Below are 9,510 nucleotides of genomic sequence, written 5' to 3' on the forward strand. Positions count from 1 at the left end.
ATTTTAACAGCATTAATGGTGCACATATCTGAGGAAAAGCTCTTGAATACGAATCAAATGAGAAATCTTCATTCTACTTTTTCAATTTGAGAACTCACATCAATTCAAAAAAGTTATTTGAAAGTTTAAAACGACAGGTGGTAAAGTATTACAGGATAGTAATGACCTGCTTGGCTGCATTGCTAACTTTAATGAGTCCCTCTATTCCCCAAAACCGCCAATATTGCAAAACAGAATACTCTTTTGAATACGATTGATTGTTTTGTCCCCGACAACTTTTAACTTTCACTTGAGGAACCACTTTCCGCAAACGAATGTAACAAAGCCCTAACCAACATGAAATCAGACAAATCGCATGGCTCTGATGGACTACTAGCAGAATTTTATAATTTCTTCTGGGATAAAATAGGCAAAGCCTTAATAGAAGTACTAAAATTTTGTTTTAAAAGAGGCCTTCTCACTGAATCGATGCGTTTAGCTAAAAATCTCCCTCTTATACAAAAAGGGAGACATTGAACTTCTCAAAAACTGGAGACCGATTTCTCTTCTTAACGATGACGATCAAAGAGTCCTTGCCTGTTGAAAACACCGGATCCTACAAGCAGGCCCCACTGCCATAAAACCTCTAACTGACCTGCTAAGGGACTTTAACCTTAATTATATTTTTCGCTCAATGTAGCCATCTGCCCGCAAGTTTACCTGTACTAATTGAAAAGTTTCATCCAGACTAGATAAATTTTATGTTTCTTCTGAGATTCTAGCTAATCCCTGTGAGATAGCAGTATTTCCCTTTTCTGATCATGATGCCCCATTTCTGTCCTTCCAATTACCAAAAGTGTTACATTGAGGCAGAGGTAGCTGGAAATTCAACACAAGCCTCCTTGAAAATGAAGAATATACATGTAATATGAAGCCTTTTTGGAATTTTGGGTTTCTCGCAAAAAAGACTTTACAGGCAAACTACATATTTGGTGGGATATAGGAAAAAAGAAAATAAGAAACCGATGCAAAAAGTTTTCAAAACGCATAGCTAAGGAAAAGAGAGAAAAACGCACCACTTTAGAAGAAAAGCTGCAACAGGCAACAACTTCTCCTGATCAAAAGGAGAAAAACTGTTCTCCCTGATCAGACAAGAAATTGAAGAACTCGATCTTAAAGGACAAGTATCTTTTCTCTTCATTAACATATAGATCATCATTTAGAAGTAAGTTTTTCCTCGTTTAGAACAAAAAATTATAATCAGGGGGCGCAAGGGGCGCAATTTTGCTTTTTATCACGTGACCCTGATGTACATTGTGATGAGGCGGAATTTTCTTGTCATTGATAGAGATTTTATGAAACACGACGCAACAGGTCCAGACAAACTGATTTCTTTTAGAGGCGTGTTGTAAACGTTAATATTGCACTGTATACCAGTAGCAGCAATAACAAATTATCACAATCTGTGGCTCGGTGTCACATGATTCATTGCCCGCCATAATTTGAAAAGGCTTTTCAAGTACAAAAACAAAATCAGAAAGGAAAAATATTTCAACAACACTCTCATACAGCATTTTACTGTAAGTTAAAAGAAAAAAAAAATTTGGCGCCAAAATCGTGTCACTTGTCCTTTAATAATATTAATGGTGCACGTATCAGAGCAAAAGCCCTTGAATACCAATCCAATGAGAAATCTTCACGCTATTTTTTCAGCCTTGAGAATTCCATCAATCTAAAAAAGTCATTCGTAAGTTAAAAACACCACATGGTAGAGTGATACAGGATAGTAGGGACCTGCTTGGCTGCATTGCTAACTTTTATGAGTCCCTCCATTCCCCTGAACCCGTCAATATTGAAAAGCAGAATACTCTTTTGAATACGATCCATGGTTTTGTCCCCGAAAATTTCAAATTGTTACTTGAGGAACCACTTTCCGCAGAAATATGTCACAAACATGAAACCTGCCAGATCGCGCGCCTCTGATGGGCTAGCAACAGAATTTTATAATTTCTTCTAGGATGAAATTGGCAAAGCCTTAGTGGAAGTACTAAACTTTTGTTTAAATAGAAGCCTTCTCACTGAATCTATGAATTTAGCTATAATCTACTAAAATGATTAGACTGCAATTGATACTTCCATCCATTTTAAATAGTGACCAAACCTGCTCTGTACCAGGCAGGACTATATTTGAAAATCTCATGCTAGCAAAAGATTCTATTGATTACTATCAGGAGAAAAAGCTCCCCCTTGCATTGATTAAAATTGACGAAGAAGAAGCTTTTGACCATGTCAACTGGGAGTTTCTTCTAAAAGTCTTGGAGAGAATGAATTTCGGCCCAAAATTCAAGTGTTTGGTCAACTGGCATTTTACACTACATGTCTTCTATCCTTACGTTCATTTTATCATTTTCACACTTATTAACTACTTCACATTTTAACTTCAAAATAATTGTGAAAATTATCATTATGAAATTAATTATACTAACTTTGTAAATACTTAATTGTAAATATTTGTTTTGTTTCAATTACATGGGTGCTGGCATGCGCCAGGCTCAAACGGAAAAAAAGTGATCAAGAAGGTATTTCTTCCAGGGTTAGGCATTTCCATTGCAATTCAGTTGGGCTGAGCCCTGCGAACAGGAATTTATCAACGCAATTAACAAATTTATTGAAGACTGGGTACAATCACAAGAGTCTTTCCCATCATTAATCGAATGGTGGGAACACAGCAAAAACTATTTCCTTGATATTACCAAAACTTATTCAAGAAACGGTAAAAAACAATTTCTCCGTAGGAAATCCAAACTGCTAAAACAACTCAGGAATGCAAAAAAAAGGCAGAGAGTTAGGGGGACCCCCGCTTCTAAAACTTTATCGTGGCATGAGAAATAGCCATACATCCGTGTATTGACGAACCCCGCTTGTATAAACACCCAATCTTTGCGTATGCTGTAAATATTTAGATTGGTTTATATCTTCATCATATCAAGTAATGTTCTGATATGAAGAGCACTTTTTTCACATGTATATATATTACGTTTTGCAACAATAATGTCATTTAGAATTGAATACTTTTCTCACATGTATATATATATTAATTTTGGTAAAAATATTGTCATTTGGAATTGTATCTTGTATCTCATTTAAAATGATAACTCACATTGTACACTACATGTTTTCTATTGTTACGTTCATCTAATCATAATCACACTTATTAACTCTTTCATCTCCTTAACCTCAAAATCATTGTAAAAATTATCATTGTTAAATTGTTTATATCAACTTTCTAAATAAAAAAGTTGATATTTATTTTGTTTCAATTACATGGCGCTGGCATGTGCCAGGCTCTGTCTGCCTTGACCTGGCTTGTTGTTTGCCTTGGTAATGTTGCCTTAATATAACGATTCCAGACAGGGCAATCATTGTTTCTGAACTGTTTCAGCTTCAGCATACCTATTTTGTAGCATTTGATTGAAAAGGCCAAACTAATACAAATTCAACATAGAAAAAATCTTCCTTCCAAACTGTTGTACGTGCTGCTAATATACATACTTTGCAACTTTCAGAGCAGCATAACGATTAGTGTATTATTGAAAGAAGATTGTTGGGCCTATGGAAATCTGTATGGCTTGCTTATTCACAATCCCAAATCAGATACTTTTCTAAAATCATTCTAACAGCCATTTGTGGGGATAATTGCAAAACAGAGTTTTGTTTTTATTTCCCCTACTACAAGGTGATTTTAACACTTTTGTACTTTATAAATCTTTTCATGGTTTCTTTTAATTGTTGGAGTGGCAAGATGCTCCCTGTTAGGACCTGTCGGTACACAACCCACGCCCACTGCCGCAGGTACTCTAACAGGGGAATTACTTTGGCTCTTGGCTTCCGCCACTAACTAAGGCATGGCCGAGAAGCCCAATACATTCACGAGTTAGGATACATTCATGGGTTTAAATACACCGCCATTAAAATGACACAGAATGTAGAAAAGTTTGAATCTCCATTTGACTATGTTTGAGCGAGTTTAAGAATAACAGGAATAGGGAAAGGATCATTAAACTTCTCACTTATGTCTAGAGATACTGATCATAACACTAAATGTAGTTAGGTTTGACTCATTATCTAGCTATGTATTAGGATGTTGAAGAAAAATGGAAAAGGGTATGTCAACTTTACACTTCTTGCTGATATCTGTGTATATACAGATAAAAAACGTCCATTTCAACAGGACTGGCAAGCATTGCAACTGGATAGCCTGTTAAATTATTCACTAGACTATTTCCAATAAGCCGCAACTTATGACTACAGAACGCAATTTTTCTACAAACCAGCATAAGCCGATCTCAAGTTTTGCGAAAGTTATGGAGGGAATTGTCAAATGTTGCGCCATTGGCCTTTTCCGTGTTATCATGGTTGAATTCTGGGATTTGACAGGCGTGTTTTGCTGAGTTTATTCTACAGGGAGCTGTATTTTGACGGGAAAACTATTGCAAAGAGTTTTGAATCCGTGATGGATTGGCAACAGGTATTTTCACAGGTACACAAAATGTTGCATGGGGGTTGTAGCTGGATGAAGCAGAATGTTAATACCCACATGTTTTGGTCAAAATTTAAATGGAGTGAAAACAACTAGAGTTTACTGTATCAATAATTTAGAGCGTAGTTTAGAGGCCTAGGCCACTTTTCTGTCTTTAGTTAAATTGATTTTCGATTTTTAAATAATTCAAATAGGACCATTTATAAGGCCCCAGCTACAAATTTATTGTTGAATTTGTAGGCATGATTCTCCAGCGTCCAGGTTGTCTTCTTCCACAATTTCATCATCGGTAATGTCATCATCTTTGTGCGCATTCGACATTGGAGTTTCTTTGATGTCTGGATTGAAGATAGATTCCTTTGCTGTTGAGGCTAGGGTCTTCATGGCCTTGAGAATCTCCTCACTGCAAACTGTACATGCCCGTTTCTCTTCATCGGACAAGCATTCAGTGTGGAAGGAGTGCCCACATGTCTGGAACAATATGATGCCAGATCCTGTCTCTTGGTGTGTACAGTCGGCTATGTCGCATTTGCTACAACAAACATTCCGTTTAAGTTCCAGACATTTTATAAAAATTTCGTATAAGTGGGGCATATCATGTTATTGTAATTTTGAAGGCAATTATTATGAGACAATGAGACCTAGCAATAACTTGTGTTCGGTTCAAAACATATTTTACTTTGCATTTAGTTGTTATTCGATAAGTAGCTATAGATTTTTAACTTGACAATACTAGAAAATTGATTTTGACACCATCTCATTTTAAATAATCAGTAAAGAGTTCATTTCTAAACCTGAAATTGGCTAGGTAAATAGGACAAGGAATTGAAACAAAGCCAAGGGTATATGATTTTGGATATTGTATACTTGTAAACAGTTGTATACTAAGCAAAGTACTTATATTGTATATTTGCACCAAAAACAATTTTTAAAGATTTTTTGCTAAAGTGTTTTTATCTATTTGGCAGTTTGCCCAGCTCTCGGTGCTACAAACCTTAAAGGATTTGGTTCCTTCCCTGCAAACTGAAATCCTACTGGTAGCACTTTCAATGAAACAATGGTTTCTCCATATATATGAGGCAGTTTCCAATATTTCATGCCTTTTTGCCGATTTGCTGGGCGATTGACTTGGGATGCTGCAATTGGCTGTTCCTTTATACTTTTTAAAATGTTGAAAATAAATTTGGATGCCTTGATTTTCAGCTGTTTGAGTTTTGAACTGCTGAAGTTAAATTTGTTTGGCCTCACAAATGCTGATGAAAATTTAGCTGATGTTGTCTTGTTGCTGTCAACTCCTTTGGCCTTTCTTGAGTTCAGCATCATCAGATTGCACTGTTTGTGATCTTAAGAGAGAGTGGAAGTTCTCCACTGGGTATTCATCAAAAGCATTGAGGCTGCTTAAAAGAGCTGGAAAAAGTGGATGATTTTTAGCCTTCCAAAACAGAATATTACTTAGCCAGACCAAAGGAGCTTTGTTATAAGGATGTCTTTTGTAGCAAAAGAACATTAACCAACACCTCAACACTGCATCCAGGTACTCAGAGCTTCTACCGGTTTTAAAGATGACTGAGTAGATAGACAATACAAGTGGAAGGTAATTGTCTAAGATGTTCAAGAGAGTTAGGAACTCTATGCTTTTGCAATCGGAGAAAATGACAATTACTTGTTCTCTGATGAGTGTCCACCCACCATAAAGTATCTCTAACAGCAAAGAAATTCTCCATGGTTTTGGCTTGTTTGCAAGTTGCTTTTTATCCCCAAAGATAAAGGAATAGAACATTTTAAAGAAGTCAATGTTCAGAAGGCAAAAGCATTCTCTTGCATTCAGCTGAATATGCAGAGGACCAATCATTGGTATAATGTTTTTCAAGGAAGATGGAAAGTTTTCAGGAATGTTATACTGAACCTGTCTCATATAGAATTGAGCAGGCCAGTCCCAAGGCTGGGGGCAAAGAAAGTACTGAAGATATTTTTGAAGACCAACTTTCAAGGCATGAGCAGAAGTTTTGAGAAAGTCGTCAAAACTTCTCAATTTTTGCTCAACCTCATCTACAAGTTTGCAATTTTCCATCTTTCTCAGAGATTTTGTGCTGGTTTGATCCTGTTGGTAATCATGGATTTCTAATCATGGACTACTTTCAATCTCAGGGTTGAAAAATGATGATTTGACCCAGTATGGCATGATGTTCGTGGAACAAACTGATAAAACGTGTTCGTGGAACAAACTTGATGCCTTGTTGCAAGTTTTGATAAATGCTCTGCGAAGTTGCCTTCTCTCCCATTTCAATTTTTCCAATGGCGTTCTCGGCATGATTATTGCGAAATTGAAAACGAACGAACAGCAATAATCCAATCCTGGTCACGGCTCCAAATGTGAAATACAGAATTAGACAAACATGTTCCAACTATATACAAAACAATCCCAAGATAACGTAATTATGTTGTATGAAATTACTGCTGAGTAAAGAACGAAACGAAAGCGTGAAAGCAATACTTTAGGCCTATTCACAATGTGGGGGGTCACGTGATTAATGTTTCCCTTGCAGCTGCAGCTACAGTCCTGGACATATACGTTGGTCGGTCAGGTGAATATAGGGAAAACCCACCAAATAGACAGCACCGGTCAGTATGCTTCCACACACCAAATGCCCACATTATTCCATCTGCTCTCATCAAAAAGCTTGCTGAAGCCAGAATTAAATCAAGTCACCTCCAAAGGCTATCCACGAAGACCTAGAAGTAACATTTCATACATTGGCGGATAAAGCACGTTTTTTTTATCTCCCCTATGTCCATCTGCCAAGGAGAAATTGGGAGCCAGGCATGGAAAATCCACTACCAATCTGGGATTGTCTTGAAACAGTGGTGAGGAGATTTTAGGGCTTTGAACGGGTCCATTTTGCCAAGGAAAACCTGGATCCTGGTACAGATGTTAAGAATGGCATGATAACCATGAAGATAGTTCTCACGCAGCCTGTTGCAAGCTTTGTGCACCTAGGCATGTACTGTCTACCGTTGTGTGCCACTATGGCCAGCCGCAAACTTGTTGCAAATGTGACAGTAGGGGCCACATCGCTGCTCAGTGCAATGTCAAAAGGTGTTACAACTGCGGCTTGACAGGACATATTAATGCTGACTGCACTGAAGTCAGTCTAGCCAGGGATGCAGGTCCACCGGACACCACATTGTCCAGTGTGACACCCCCTGGGTTTCTGAAGCAGAAAAGGACCCAGATGAACCCTCATCAGACCTCTCCTCCTCCTCTAATGACGACGAGGACCAAGAGCAGATGCTTGATACTGATGCTGCCTTGGCTCCTGTGGCTATCACCCAGGAATCCAAACTCCCCCACACAGAGGCAGCACCAATGGGTCAAGAGGATGGAGAAACTGTGGTCGCTGAAGGGTCATGCACTTCTGAACTGTCACCAGACTGTTCTGACAAATCCGAACATGTAATCAGTGGAGCGCGTGATGACCCAGCTTCGGAGGACACAGTCGTTGCCCATTTTCTCACATCATCAGATGGTGGCATGGGTACCGAAAATCGCCCAGTCGCTGCTCCCAAGAAGTTGGCCAGCACATAGGATCTATTCTACCAACTTGAAAATGACCTATACAAGTGAAGAACTGGTATGACACACCTTCACCAAATGGTATGTCCCCCTCTTCTACCTTTTCTTCCCCTTTACCTCTCTCTACTCAAGACTTTGTCGCTGCTGTCACCCCAGCGGCCTCTAAGAGGTCCTTTCAGGATGATAATGTCTCTGACATTTCTGCTGTACAAAGGCCCTCTACCAAAAAGAGGCCAAAACGTTGTTCAGCTCGGCCACCCACCCCTTCTTGATGACCGATTATTTTGCACCTCCCCTTCCCCTGTGAGTGATGGTAGGTATTGATATATTATCAATAAACGTCCATGGACTTAGGTACCCTGTAAAGTACTTCAATGTAGTCGACTGTCTCGAAACTATGAGGGAATCCATTGTTTTTTACAGGAAACTTAGTTCTCTGAGCCTGGTGACACCAACTTCCTCAAATCGATCTGGAAAAGATCTATTTTTAATCTTTTGGAGGAGAGCATAGCGGAAGGGTCACCACCCTAATTAAAGAGTCCTTTTTGAGATAACAGTGTTTCCCTTTTCTGATCATGATGCCCCCCTTTTGTCCTTAAAATTGCCAAACTCGCCACCTTGTGGCAAAGTTGAAGAATTAGATCTTAACAACATCGATGGTGCACTTATCAAAGCAAAGGCACTTGTACAGCAATCAAATGAGAAATCTTCGCGCTATTTTTTCAGTCTTGAGAACTCACAGCAATCCAAAAAAGTTATTCGAAAATTTAAAACCCCAGATGGTAGAGTATTACAGGAAAGAAGGGACCTGCTTGGCTTCATTGTTAACTTCTATGAATCTCTCTATTTCCCTGAACCTGTTGATATTGAAAAACAAAATTTCAAATTGTTACTTGAGGAACCACTTTCCACCGACGAATGTCACAAAGCCCTTACCAACACGAAATCAGACAAATCACCTGGCTCTGATGGGCTACCAGCAGAATTTATAACTTTTTCTGGGATGATACCGGCAAAACCTTTGTAGAAGTACTAAACTTTTGTTTCAATAGAGGCCTTCTCACTGAATCTATGCGTTTAGCTATAATCCAACTCTTGTACAAAAAGGGAGATATCAAACTCCTTGCAGACCAGTTTCCTTGCTTAACGTAGAGTAAAAATTGGCTCAAAAGCCGTTCCAAATAGATTGCAATTGATACTTCCATCCATTTTAAATAGTGACCAGACTTGCTCTGTGCCAGGCAGGTCTATGTTTGTAAATCTCATGCTAGCAAAAGATTCTATTGATTACAGCCAGGAGAAGAAACTCCTCCTTGCATTGATTAAGATTGACCAAGAAAAAGCCATTGACCGTGTAAACTGGGACTTTCTTCTAAAAGTCTTGGAGAGAATGAATTTCGGCCCAAAATTAATGTGT

At 38.5% G+C, this 9,510-nt stretch overlaps 1 pseudogene; it reads right to left on the reverse strand.

Annotated features, from left to right (window-relative positions):
* Positions 1 to 4,462: 4,462 nt before the first annotated feature.
* Positions 4,463 to 6,593, reverse strand: LOC135683316 (uncharacterized; annotated as a pseudogene).
* Between the last annotated feature and the right edge of the window lie 2,917 nt (positions 6,594 to 9,510).

The sequence above is a fragment of the Rhopilema esculentum genome, chromosome 7 (genome assembly GCF_057945365.1).
Source record: "Rhopilema esculentum isolate cy_ngs chromosome 7, ASM5794536v1, whole genome shotgun sequence".
Taxonomy (NCBI): Eukaryota; Metazoa; Cnidaria; class Scyphozoa; order Rhizostomeae; family Rhizostomatidae; genus Rhopilema; species Rhopilema esculentum.